General features: G+C 53.7%; 1 protein-coding gene across 10 annotated transcripts in view; it reads left to right on the top strand.

The window, feature by feature from the left end:
- Positions 1-14,498, top strand: part of LOC146869091 (stAR-related lipid transfer protein 3-like) — a 161,503-nt gene that overhangs the window by 28,730 nt on the left and 118,275 nt on the right. For 4 of the 10 annotated variants that reach the window (XM_085599874.1, XM_085599854.1, XM_085600002.1 and 1 more), the window contains exon 3: positions 144-235. The exons of the other annotated variants lie outside the window; for them this stretch is intronic. The gene's annotated coding sequence lies outside the window, so the exon portion shown is untranslated. The remainder of the gene's footprint in view (positions 1-143; positions 236-14,498) is intronic. 10 annotated transcript variants of the gene reach the window in all.

The following is a 14,498-nucleotide window of genomic DNA, read 5'->3' on the forward strand; positions in this document are numbered from 1 at the left end:
TGAACCTTGCCAGAAGGCAGCGGAGTGCTTGCTGTACAGGGCTAAGGGCAGCATTACAGTCCACAAACAAACGGAGTCGTAGCTGGGCGTGGTTATTGCATTGTGATGTGGCGCTCTTCAAACCGGTGTATCTTTTTCTAAAGGGGTGCAAGGTTGGACCTGTCTTGATGGGGAGAGAGGCATTGTTCCGGACACTGGTGCGCATTCTAGGATTGGGGCTCTTTACTTGCAAACTGTGAGTAACGTTTATGGTTGGACCAAAGTATGATGTTACCAAACTACAATTCCTAGTCCTTGTTGCCCCTTTCGGCAGTCATTCTATCAGATTAAAACACCAAAACTATTCCTCCTTATGCTGCAATATTTTTTTATTTATTTACTTATATAGGAGTTTTCATAAAGTGTTTTATGTTGTTTCGTTACTTAAAAGAACTGAATGTGGAATGTTTTCACAGCAGGCAAAGAATAAATTCTGTGTAACAGGAAATCGTAGGCTGTACTAATGTGATGTCTCAGTGAGTAGACAAGGTGGCCTGAGAGGTAGAATAGGAGTGCCCTCACAATCCCAGCCCGAATCGTTGGACCTTTAGCAGCGCCTGAAGACACAATCGCCAAATGTAGACAGTACCTGGACCATACTGTACACATACCTACAGCAGCTGTGGAAATGAGCCTTTTTAGGGGCTCACCGGTGCAGGGGTCACCCTTATCTTGTCCACGGGTCCTTAGACCAACAAAATAGAGATAACACGGAAGCTGAAATATCAAATAACAAGTTTATTAGTCACACATGAGTGGGTCTACATCAATATAGCACCCTCAGGCACTGTAGGAGGTAGTACATGGAATGCAGAAACCATGGGTCTTTTATACCCACTTTGTAGCTAAGTAAGCATGGAGACTCAAATAGAAGGTACAGGCGCACACAGGAATAGCTATTGACCAACATGGTCAGGCAAACATTACTTAGTCAGCAGAGTGGGAGGAGAAACGGAACTGCTTACATCAGTTGGAATAACCTGACAGTTACATTCTAAAGCAGGTGCATTCCAGCAGCTACAGGCCTTTCTGACCTCACACATTGCTCTGGCTCAGTGCTGAAGGAGTTCACTACAATTGATGACTCAAGCAGAATAGAAAAGCAAGCAACAGTGAAGACGGAAGAGTCACATGGCTAACAAAATGGATGCGACAACCAGGATGGCTTCAGCTCATGCTAACTGCAATTTCTGTTGATTCCCACACCGCTACACAGAAAACCTGCTCTGCATCCAGTGGTACACTTCAAATTTGGCAGAAATGGTGTCACCCTAATAAAGGGCTAGCAAGAATGGGCAGCAACGTGATAAAAGCGTTGGCAAGACTCTGATTGTGAACTGGGCTTGGGAAAGTAGTGGTGGAAAAACTACACAGATTAGGGCAGCCAGCACCCTTTCTCATACCAGTGTGTGCCGAGAAGAGACAGCCCCATGATACGTGTTGGGTAAATATGCTGGAAAGCAAACTGAACAGGGGAGAGTTGGACAGAGATAAACATGGCAAAGTTTTGACCATTGTATGCTCAAGGCAGGAGTCTGTGTCGAGTCAAGGCAATGTCCTCCTTTCAGACTTTGTGTATTTAGGCATTGAGTGGGTGTAGGGTTTCTCCCCAGCCAATTGGTCGGTACTGTGTATGGGAACTCTTTCTGTCTGTTGAGGGCAGATAGGAATTATCCCATGTATTTGTGTTCAGAACAGGTTGCCAGAATGGCGAAAAATTCTTCCCAACATAAAACCCAGGCAGTAAAGAATTAAACTCTGGATGGGCTCAAACCAGTGCATAGTGTCAGAGTGGAATTCAGCCTCATATTTTAATATTTGTCCTGAGAGGAGGGGCTACAGTCAAGTCTCGGAGGTAGAGGCACCCCAGATACAGGCTTTGGAAAAAAGTTAGGCCCAATTCTTTTCTTTGTGGCTGGGTCGGAGTGGCCTACGGGGCTGTCTGGCAGTGCCAGAAGGGCTGGTCTGACAGTGCAGGAAATGAGGGGGATCTTGCCAGACCCTTTGAATTATGCTGAATTTGTCCTGGTGTAATTTGCAAACACTGGGACATATTCAGCAGCGTCCGTACTGTCTGCTTTCTATTTGGGGCAGCAATGTGCATTTTCAATTCAAGCTAGACCCAAGAAAAAAGGCCATCAGCCCTCCTGTTAGAGTATTATCCTGGCTGGGAACTATCTGGAGATGCATTATTTCGCTATGCTACTTTATGATTCAAAATTGTGACTGATCTCTCCAGCAAATGCACTAACCACAGGAGTTATTTTACCAATATTTTTATCCCCAGATATTTGTTGGGTACACAAATATCTATGCAGCATGATTTACCACATACGCATTATTTAAATGCAGCCTTTTCGACCAATTGAGCCGGAACAGATTTAATGTCACCTTTGTTTGTGTTGTTAGCTGACTGTCTGGCTCTGCTTTTTATGACTCCGCCCTGGTTACTCTACCCCATTTCCACACCTTTACCCCCAATTTATGGCTTCCCAGATTACATTTTTTTGCAATGTCAGCAATAGAGTGTGAGGGGGCAATTTCTGGGCCTGGTGTATGGTCTTTGTGGGCCATCATCTAATTCCTTACTATTACTACAAACATTGCCCATATGAAGCACATATGTATGCAGTCTCAGTTACCTTCCAAAACACCTATAGATCGTATGCAAGTGCCAAACTGCCCTGATGTGCAAATGTGGGCACGTTTTTTTTTTTAGCTGCATGGAGAGCATGAAGGTACTGTTACATGCTAACGCTGCAGTATACAGGCGCCAAGCAGACAGTAGAATGTGTGCAGGCACCTTGTGTACAATTATACAGGTATAGTACAAAGTGCTGCGTTCACTCTGTAGGCTTACAGCCCGCCACCTGGCTTTTTTATTTGTTCCTTCCATTGTCTTTTACAAATGCGCAGTTGCTAATAGTGAATCCTTCTTTGTCCCACCTTTGTGTTTAGTTTCCTCCCGCAGGGCAACTCCAAAGCACTAGTATCTTTATACTTTGGTTGCTTAAGTGTTTTTTCTGTGGGACTATTTTTAGGTTGAGCTTACAGCGCTTGCGCTGTGGTGATCTGTGGTATGTACTTGTGGGGTTTGACTCCTCCCACGCCTTTGTATTGGCCTTTGTGTGTGTCCTGTAAAACATGGAGCCTGCAAATGACTACTGGTGGGTGCATGTCCCACCTTTTCTGGGAAGTTAACTCCCATGGAGTACTGCCGTGGAAGTGAGCAGCCACGCGCACGCAGCCACGCGCACGCAGTCCCTGCTCGCAGTTCTGACCTGGGAGGATGCCGTCCATGACTGCTTGTTCTCGTTGTGATTCCCAATCGCAACACAAACGCGTTGTAGAAAACCCCATGTTGCGTATTTGTGGATATAGTGTGTAAAATAGCACCCAGCACGGTCCCTTAAGACTTGAACGGTGTTTCCCAGACTTTTTAAGATGAAGGCTGCAGTACATGGAGGGGGAGGGACTCAGTGCCGTTGTTTCCTGTGGGGCCGTTCCTGCTAAGAGCCGATAGGGTTTATTTATTGTAGCTAATGGACGCCCACCCTCGGGCCCCAGGGGGAGGAGCGCCCTTTTCTGCCGGTGTTCTGAGAGTGCTTGCCGGTCCCACCCTGCTCAGTTCCTCAGGATGCCAATCCTTCCCATGCCAGGAATTAACTCTCACAGATTCAGACATGGAGGTGCCGCAGCTCGAAGCAACAAACCCTGGCCGTGGTGAGCCCCGTAACATCATGCAGTGGCCCAGGCCAACCTGTGGCAATATTGGGGAGAATACATCCCTGCTTGAAGTAGGTCAGTGGCCTAGCTTGTGTATATCGGCGTACACTCTCGGTCTCTCACTCTGAATCCTCACGCTTTCCTCCAGTGAATACCTCTGTCTCAACATGTCAAGTAACCACCTCCCGGTATGTAAACTACATACATTCTATCACCTCCAGTGGGGGACAATCTCTCCTTCATCGAGAAATTAATGGAAATCATTTCCGGTAATGTCTATTCCGTAGTGTCCCAAATCTTCCTTGGTGATTTCAACCTTCACTGGTCTAACCCCAATGACAAAGCAGTCAATGCCTTAAATCTTTCCTAGATGATCACAAGCTGATTCAATACTGTGACCGGCCAACGCATAATAAAGGAGAAATCCTGGATCTCATCCTCTCCAGTGGAAAAACACCATCTCTCTGGATAACATCTCCCCTTGTGATTGGTCCGACCATCACATCATCCTCTTTTATATTAACTGGGAGGTGTCCTGAAGAAGGTTCAACCGAAGAAGCTGAAGATATGAAAAAGGGACCTTAGACATATCAATACAGCTGAACTAGCAACCCAATGTAAATCTGCCCTTTCCTCCCATGCTGACATGTCAGTGGGTTCATTTACTCACAGACTTTTACAACTCTACTATCATGGATTCCATTGCACCACTCCAACAAAAAAAAGCCTTAACAAAAATCTCCAAACCATGGTTCAATGACAACCTAAATTCTGAACGACGCAACCTAAGGGCAATTGAACGATCTTGGAGATCCAAACCATCCTCGGATCAGTTTAAAGTCCTTAGAACGGTAAGGAGCTCCTATAACAAACAAATCAAGCGCGCCAAGGCCGACTACATCAGGTCACAATTCAACCAAGCCTCTAATCGCCCCAGTAACTGTTTGAAATTGTTAAACCGCAATCAGTTGATGCACCCATTCGCTCTGGCCCAGAATTCAGCCCACCCTCATGCGACGCTCTGGCTGCTTTCTTTACTGAGAAATCAAGACTTCTCAATATCGAACTGGAATCTAAGTAGGCTTCTTTGCCATCCCATTGGTTTGCGCACCCTCCTTCCCTCTCAGAACAGCTCGAACCAGCTAGTCTGAGCACTAAGAACAATGCCTCATAGGGCACCTTTACTCCTTTCAGCGAAAGAGACATTAACAAGATTCTTCAGAGTATCCACCCATTTAATCATTTTAGCGACCCCCACCCTCTGTCTTCAAAGAAATAAAGGAAGTCATCCCCCCCTTTGGACAAAGATTATCAATGCTTCACTGTCTCAAGGTACAATCCCTGATTGCCTAAAAGCAGCTCAGGCTTCGCCTATTCTAAAAAGAACTAATGCTGATAGTGCTGACCTTAACAACTTCTGCCCTATCTCCATCATCCCTAATCTGGCCAAACTCCTTGAAAAAAGCATCCAATCACAACTTTGCCCTCACATTGAGAATTTCCAACTACTAGACCAACACCAATCTGGCTTTCGGAGTGGTCACAGCACTGAATCGGCTCTCACTCACGTTATCGATCACATTTAAAAAATGCTCGACCACAATGAATATTGCCTCCTAATCCTCCTTGAACTTTCCTCTGCATTTGATACTGTAAATCATGTAAACCTCTTATCTATTTTGGAGCACAGGATGGGCCTCTCTGATCTGGTGTTGCAATGGTTCACGTCCTTCCGCCATCACAGATCCCAAAGAATAGAGGTGGACCACTCTCTTTCTCAGCCCACGCCAGTATCCATGGGGGCCCAACAACTTTGCCAGGGCCGGTTTTGGTTCCCAGTCCGGCCCTGGCTGCCAAAGGTCCCCTCACTTTCAATCTCTTGTCCCACTGGGTTCTCACTTTGATGCCATCCCTCCCAGACCCTATTTTCATTGGCTTGGATGTTTGTCCTTTGTAAATTCTGTCTTCTGATTCATTATGAGGCTCGTTAGTCCCTCCTTAGTAGGACCATCTCGTAATTTGTATCCTCCCATGGCTACTGGCCCCTTTACTTGGTTGTTACACAGTAAGTGTTCTTTTTATTTATTGAGTTTTCCCTACATTAGGCATCAGGACGTGCTTTGCTTACATTCAGTGGGCCACACCCACTTTCACAGCCACTGGGACAATGGCGGCCGTTTGTTTGCAATGCCATAGGTCTCCTATTTAGATGCGAGACCTATAGCATTGCAAATATTTTTTTTGCTGGGTTTCCAGTCACGAAATGGTTAGCAGAAAGAATTTCCCAATTCCACACAGAGAATGAGGGGTTTGGAATTGAGTTTCCTTAGTGATGCGAGCAGAGCGCGTCCTGATGAAATGTTACTACAGCTGGGGCCTGCTGTGCATCGGATAGGATGTGAAATGCTCTGCCCGACATGATGTGCTGTGAGAAGATGGAGCTAGTTGCTGCAGTGGAAGCGATTGTTCTGCCCGTCCTGTGTCTAGCTTGGGGGAGGGGGCAATTGGTGCCCAGAAGTTCAGTGTAAAAGCACAAAAATGATTGTGTTCTGTGGCCTATAAACTGGGAAGTTGATGTTTGTGAAGTTATGCAAGTGGAAATGCTGCATTTTTATGGGTGTTCTTAAATTGTGCATGTACGCATAGAAGTGTACTTTCAAGGCAGCGGGGATTTGAATTTAAGGTGAAACTGGAAGTCAGGAAAGAGTGGACAAGAGGGTTGCAGTGCACCACTGAGTAATACAGTTCAGGTCATCCAGGGGAGTGGTGGAGTGGTTGTCGTGTACCACTGGAGTAATGGAGGGGTTAGCATTTATGAAGGGGTTTATGGGGGATTACTGTGCACCAAAGGAGTAACTGGAGGGTTGGAGGTCCTCTCGCGAAGTAATGGAGGGCAAGGGAGTAACTGGAGAGGGTTTGGTGCCCCAGCGGAGTGGGGGAGGGGCTGGGGTGTGCATGGAAGCCTTTGGAAATTTGCACCAGGAGAGTGATGGAGTAATTAGAATGCACCGGGACTGAGTGCGATTGTCATTTATGATGCCCTAGTGGAGTGATGAATTTTTAGGTGATGGGAGAGACCAAGTACACCAGTAAAGTGATGGTAGGAGGAGGTGTTGCAACAGGAGGCAGGAGAAAGGTGATGGAGATGTTGCTGTGCGCCGAGGGAGATTGGCCGCTCCCATGCAGACCGAACAGGTCTGCCAGCTGGCACTCTGCACAGCCTGCGGATTTCTGTGAGCTCCCTGAAAGACGTCGGGGTGGAGGTGAGAGAGGGTTGGCAGTGCCAGTGCTTGAGGCAGCAGCTGTTGCTTTACGGCTTCATGGAAGAAGAGCGTCTTATTTCTACCTGAACAAGTTTTGAAGGGCTGGAGTTAACCTTTCTTTACGTACTTTTAACAACCTCTCGAAGATTTAAATAATGTTCCCTCATACTAATGCTTGCAGCCCTAAGAATCTCTATTCCGGCCTTTTGGTGTGTAACAATGTTGCCCTGTTTCCTACCACAGTTTTTCCTGCTTACACTGCTGTAAATAACCAGTGTTACTGTTGTTATCACAATTTTATTTCATTATCACCCTTTGAAGGGCTCAATTTCTTTGTGCCATTAAACTTGTAACCTGACGTATCTTAACGGTAACAGGGGTGTGAAATGTAATAAAATATCTCCTTGTCCTTGGGGCCGGTTGCTTCATAACTTTACTTGTCCTGTAACAAAGTTCACTTGTCTCTTTGGTGCCGTGTAATGCGGCGACAAATGATGGCAGCAATCTCATTATACATTAGACCTCTAAAATAGCCTCTCCGATTATGGCACGGCTCCTTCCGTAGTAGGGTGTGAATACTAGCAATTCCCTTATGTTGCTGTGTTTCTGCAGATCTACATACTGGGGCTGAAGGTAGAGGTAAGCAACAGTTCCAGGGTTGGAATGCCCTTTTAAGTCTGTGCAAACCTACTAACTTGCATGTTTTAAGGGTTTTCACCAACTCTCTGTTTTCCCATACTGAGAGAGGTTGGAAATTTACTCCTGACCATGGCAGACATAAAACTTCTTCCAGGGTTGGGAAAAAAAGTGGTTGGACGGAAAGTGAACTTGCAAACAGTCAGATTTTCGCTTCAGCAAATCTACACCTGGATATTTGCTCATGCTGAAATGCAGTTCACAAATCTTTTTTAGGAGTACTATTTCTTGGCCTACTTGTGTAAAGTCGAGTGAATTCACACAAGTCGTATATCTGCACTTAATGCAAGGACATGGGTGCACTTTTGAGACTTCATTTAGTAATCGGGCCCCTAAATAGGTCTAGCGTTAACCATGACCTTATGTGTTTATTAAAATTCTCTGTCTATGTGCTAGCTTCACTTTGAGTGACAGCATTCTGTTCTTTTACAAGGAGCGTATTGACAGTCGTTTTGTTCAGTGCCAAGAACACAGTGGCAATGTGTGCTTTTGAGACCAAATTTTGTTTTTGCTTTTGCCAATGTTTGTTAAAATGGTGAGGGGCCTGGCAGCTCACACACCAATACGGTTTTACAGAAACCATGCCAAAACAAGTCACACCTTGACAAAAGTAAAAGGCTGACCAACAATTTCAGACCTGCTGGCTTTACCAATGCTTGTTTATTTTTATGTTTCCCATCATATTATTAAAACTGGTTACCCTGATTTTTCCATTATAAATATTTCTGGGCAATGCTAGCATACTTTAACACATTTTACTTAATGATGCTGCAAAGAAATGGTACTTAAAATTTTACAGTAGTTTAGCGAAATGTTTTTGCATTTTTTTGTGAACATTTTTGAAACCAAAGAATCATCAATCTTGCTTTCAAGCTTCTGCAAATATTTGCATCTAATCAGAGAGAATTCTGGGAACGGTATACATAGCCTCATATTGCTAAACATTGAAAACTTGTGTACACATTGGGGGCGTGGCCAACCGGCGAACATGGCGGACGCCAGTGCTTGAGGCTCCTACCGATACCCCTGCTAAATCCTGCCTGTTCTCCTGTGTGAGGAGCAGCCCTGGCCTGTGTAGCGCTGGTCCGGTGCGGGGCAGCGGCGGGGGCGATCTCCAGGGTCCGGGAGCTGTAGGGAGCCGATCCCTGGCGGGGGCCCGCAAAGCGAGGACGGGTGTGGCCGCCCGCGAGGCCGGGAGCAGCAGCGCGGCCGGAAGCCGATCCGCGGACGAACAGGGCGAGCGGAGGGCGGTGAGCTGAGAGACCTGTGCGGTCGCTGCGGGGGCCGCCCGGGGGCTCCCGACCGGAGGCTGAGGTGCGGCGAAAGACCCGGCTGCGGAGGAGAGCTGCGGAGTGGCGGCGCCTGGGAACGAGCTGCGGGGGCCTGCCGCGACCTGGAAGGACACTGGTGGCTGCGAGAGGCGGAGCCGAGGCCTAGGGGAGAGGCGAGGTCCGGAGGCCTGTGCTGTCTGCACGCGGAGAGGCTCGCCGCCCGGAGCTGAGGGGACTGGTACCGCAGCAGAAGTCATTGCTGAGGAAAAGCCGGAGGGAGAGCCTGGGACCTCGGGACTGCATGGGCCCCGAGACGGCGCCGAGCACTGAGGCGCAGGGGCGCACCGTGACCTGCTGGAGCCCGTGGAGCCTGCGGACGGCCTGCGCCGCTGCTGAGGAGAGAGCGGAGGCCTGGGGGCGCTGCGATTGCACCTGTGGTGCGGCGAGAAAGGAGGTGCTTGGACGGAGGTGCCTGAGGCAGGCGCACCTCGGGAGAGGCGGAGAGGAGCGGCCCATCCGGGGCGCAGAGGCGGAGTGAAGGTGTACCTGTGCAGGCCGGAGGCCCTGTTGTGGAGCGCTCGCTGCTGGGTGCCTGTGGACCGGCGAAGGCGGTGATGGGCGCCATATCGAGAGCGACGCTGGCAGCCCCTGAGAGCGGAGCGTCGGCCGCTCTGAACGAGTGCTGAAGACTCGGCGACAGGGAGGTAGGAGACCCTCTACGTGGCCTGGGTGCTGCGCGCTTGATGGGGCCCCCCCGGCGGCCGTGTTGAAGACTTGGTGACACCTCGTGTGCCCGGGGACCCAGCGACGGGCCGACGGGCACCTGTCGGGTGTACTCGGCGCCACTGGGGTGGCATTAGCCTAGGACGCTGAGGTGGTGCGGAGTGCTGTGACCCGGGGCCTGCGGTGGTGAGTCCGGTGTGCATGGGAGTGAGCCGCGTGTGGCGGAGGACCCTGAGCTGTCGGGGCCTGGGCAGCAGAGACTGAACGGGAGCGGCCGGGAGAGGACAGTCGCCACGTGGGAGGGCCCGGAGGCAGAGGAGCGGGCGCTGAGGCCTGGGACTGAGGCCCCCACCTGCGAGGCGTCTCGCTGTGAGTGGCCCCGACGGAGGACAGTGCCCTGGACACTGAGCGGGCCCCGGATGCGGTGCTGACCGGCGAGGACTTTCGCGCCTGGGCGTGTCCAGCGGGGCCGGCGAGGGCCCAGACTGACAACCGGCCGGCTGGAGTATTGGCGAGGGGGCGCGGCGGTGCGGATCCCTGCCGGGTATTGGAGGACTGCTGCCGGTGGGGTCCACCACACCGAGGCCGGTTGCCATTGCGGGCTGCGGGGTGCCCCTGATTCCCCCTGGCCCCCCACCCCCATACTGTCTTCGACCCGGCGGCTGGACCTCGGGGTCTAAGTAGAGGCCTGGTGGCAGGGCGGAGCGGGGAGCCGGTGTGGATTGGAGGACCCGCGACGGGTGGAGAGCACGGCGCCTGGCAACGAACTGTGAATGCCGACCGCCCAACAGTACGTGATGGGCAGGCTGCGCGACAAGACACAGCAGGGCCAGCCGCGGGCTGGGACAGCGGACACCACGCAGAGCCGGCTGGGGGGGGACGCGGAGTCGCACGCGGCGGCCCTCTCGACCAAAATGGATACCATGCTAGCGGCGGTGGAGAGGTTGGGCGCCACCCTGGATCAGACACGGGCGTCACTGGAAACACGGATGGACAAGGTCACGTCCGACTTCACACTCCTCCATGCTGACCACCGCAAACTGGCCGAGAGAGTGGAGTCGCATGGCCAGACGCTTCAAGAACTACCGCCTACGGTGCGGAGCCATGGCGCGGCGCTGCAGGATGTCCTGGACCGGGTACATGCGCTCGAAGACAGGGTTGATGATGCGGAAGGACGCTCGAGGCGCAACAACATCCGCGCAGTGGGTCTTCCGGAGGGAGTGGAGGGCAGGCACCCGGAGCAATACGTGGAGAGCTGGCTGCGGGGCCTCCTGCCCCAGGGGGTGTTGTCTCAGCACTTCGTGGTGGAAAGGGTGCACAGGGTGCCTGCGCAGAGGCCCCAGCCGGGAGCTCGGCCCCGACCGTTTCTATTCAAGCTCCTAAACTACCGGGACAGGGACGCGATCCTCAGCGAAACTAGAAGAACTGGTGACCTCACTGTGGGCAGTAGCCGAGTCATGCTCTTTCCCGACTACACCGCAGCCGTCCAGCGGCGCCGCAGCAATTACATGGCGGTGAAACGACAACTGCGGGAGATGGCTCTGCCCTACTCCCTGCTGTTCCCGGCTCGCCTGCGAGTGGTGACGAAAGAAGGGGCCCGTTTCTTCGACTCCCCGGAGGACGTGTGGGACTGGCTGGAGGAGTCGGGACAGTGGTCGGGGGCGCGGCCGACTGACTCGGAGGTCGCCGGCCGCCCGGGGAGGCGATCCAGAAGACGAGGGCGCCGGGGGGCGCGGCAGCAGGCGCGGCCGGGACCGGTGGCGCCTAGCCCGGAGAGGATCCGGATGGAGCGGCAGGGGGCATTGGAGGCGGTGGCGACGCTTGGGACGCCGCCTGCCGGGAACCGCAGGGAGGACTGCTCGCCCAGTGGGGCGGGAGCGAGTGGGGCGTCGTCCCCATCCACAGTGGTCTCAGAGGACCTGCTTCTGCCGGTGATGACCCCGCAGACGGCGGACCTGATTGCGTGACCAGATGCCAGGTTGCCGAAGGTTGGACAAACTCTGCAGGCGCTAAACCGGGGTCGCGCGGCCGTCTTGGCGCAGCACCGGATGAATCCGGGGGCCAGTGGGCCCGGACTTGGGGGAGCCTGACCCTGTGGGGGCGGGCTGGATGATGCGACCACCACCTGACATTACACCTGTGAAGGCCTCCTGCTGGGGGCTCACATCGGACCTACGTGGTGGTCCAGCTCCGGACCAGATGCTGCTCCTTCCTCTTCCAGATGGGATAAGGGGAGGGGTACTAGGGTCAGGAGGTTGCTGCGGTTGCACGGACCCCATTTGCTGCCACACTGCAATAGCCTAATATTTCATGGCGTTACTGAGGTTTGGACGGATGCCCCGTTGGGAATACGCCCTGTTTGTTGTTGCAATGTTTATAATGGTTCTACTGTTTACATGGCAGCGCGTTTACATGCTCCCCCCTGACTGCGCCCCCCCCCCCCCTGTCCCTGACGCGGGCGCCCCGGTCCCATCCCGAATCGCTCACCTAGATTTGCAATGACGCACACCAACATCGTGACCTGGAACATACGGGGCATGCACACACCGTCCAAGCGCTATGCCATCTTCTCCTATCTGCAGCGACACTCCGTCGGGATTGCCCTCCTACAGGAGACGCACATGTCCCCAACGGAACTGGGCAGGCTCTCTAGGCGATGGAGGGGGCACACGTATGGCACCGTTTACTCGGCGCACGCGCGGGGCACGCTCATCTGGGTGCGGGCAGGTGTCCCTTTCGAGTGCACGGAGGTGGTAGTGGATCGGGAGGGGAGGTACACCTTGGTGAGGGGGAAGTTGAACGGCCAAGAGCTGTTGCTGGGCTCGCTGTATGCGCCCAACGTGGACCAGGCCTCTTTCTTGGCGCAATTGACGCAGCTCCTGCACCCATATACTGGGCTCCCCTGGCTGCTGGGAGGGGACTTTAACATGGTACTGGACGTCCAGCTGGACAGATCCTTCCCCCCCCTCCGTGCCGCGGGGGTGGAATCCAACGCCCGGGCGCTGGGAGACTGGCTCACGCACTGGTCGCTGCAGGACTTGTGGCGCACACTCCACCCGACGGACCGGCTATATTCTTATTACTCGGCGGTCCATGATCTCCATGTGCGGCTGGATTGGATAGTGGGGTCCCACTCATTACTCCCGCTTATCGTACAGTCGGAATATCTGGGGCGGACGCATTCCGACCATAACCCCCTATGGCTTCGGCTCGACTGGGTGGCGGACCGCTCACCGGTGCCCACCTGGAGACTCCAACCGAGCGCACTGGAGGACCCGGAGTTCCGTTCCTCCCTGGGTACGGCCGTCTTGGCCTTTTTCGACGCCAACGAGGGGACGGCGAGCAGTGCCTTAGTGGAGTGGGACGCCCACAAGGTGGCCATTCGGGGGCACTGCCTGGGGGCCCAGTGGAACATACGGAGGACCCTCTCGGACTCCCTGGCGCGCCTTGAAAATGACCTCCTGCAATATGAGAGGGAAGGAGAAGGTGGGGGCAGGCACTCGCGCAGCCTGGAGGGTCTCCGCGGGCGACACGCGGAGCTCCTGGAGCGGCTCCGCTGCCACAATTATGCGGCGCACACTGCCAGAACGCATGCCAGGGCGGATCGGGCGGGCCGCCTGCTGGCCTGGCTCATCCGGCAGGGGGATCGCAGGACCCCGATTGGAGCACTGCGTGGGGAGGACGGAGTGATGGTGCACACGCAGCGTGAAATCCATAGGGCCTTCGTAGGCCACTACAAACGCTTGTACGCGGCTCAGGGGACGGGCTCTCAACACCTTCTTGGGGAGTTCCTCGCTTCCATTCGCCTCCCTGCGGCCACCAGGGAGCATAACGCGGCACTCGGTGGCCCCCTCTCCCTCGAGGAATTTGGGGAGGCGATCCAATCATTGGCGACGGGCAAAACTCCGGGACCGGACGGATTGCCCGCGGAGTACTACAAGGCTTATCGTGAGACCCTGGCACCGTTGCTGCGCGAGCTTTACAGCAAAGCGTTGGAGGAGGGGTCGCTCCCACCCTCCATGCGTGAGGCGTTCCTGGTCTCCCTGCCGAAGCCGGACCGCGACCCCACGGCCCTGGGCTCCTACCGCCCCTTGGCGATGCTCAACGTCGACTACAAGATACTGGCGAAGGTCCTAGCGGAACCGGTTAGCGACGGTGGTCCCGCACCTGGTGCACACTGACCAGAACGGGTTTGTCCCTGCGAGGTCCACGTCGCTCAACCTCAGGCGATACTTTAGGGTGGCCGGTGAGGCAGTGCACAGATGGCCCGGAGCGGGGTGCCTCCTCCTAGACTTGGAGAAGGCGTTTGACTGCCTGGAGTGGGGCTATCTGTCCACGGTGTTGCTGCAGTACGGGCTGGATGGAGACTTCCTCCGGATGGTTGACCTACTCTACAGGAACCCCACGGTCCGTGTTAGGTTGGGCCCCCATGTCTCGGAGCAGGTGCCGGTGGGCCGGGGCACCCGCCAGGGATGTCCCTTGTCCCCGTTGCTGTTCGCCCTGGCGATGGAGCCGCTGGCGGAGGCTCTGCGGACGACCCTGGGAGATGGTATACCACTGGGAGACGCGGTTCACCAGGTGTCGCTTTACGCGGATGACCTGCTGGTGTACGTTAGAGATGTAGGTAGTATGCCGGAGCGGCTGGCCCCGTTGCTGCGGTCCTTTGCCACTATCTCGGGGCTCCGCGTGAACGCGGGTAAATCTTGCCTGTACGCTTTCGGCGAGGTGACTGAGGACCCGGGCTACAGCCTGAATGGCACGCCGGTGCAGTGGAGGGGCG

Source organism: Triturus cristatus, chromosome 1_1, assembly GCF_964204655.1.
Source record: "Triturus cristatus chromosome 1_1, aTriCri1.1, whole genome shotgun sequence".
Classification (NCBI taxonomy): domain Eukaryota; kingdom Metazoa; phylum Chordata; class Amphibia; order Caudata; family Salamandridae; genus Triturus; species Triturus cristatus.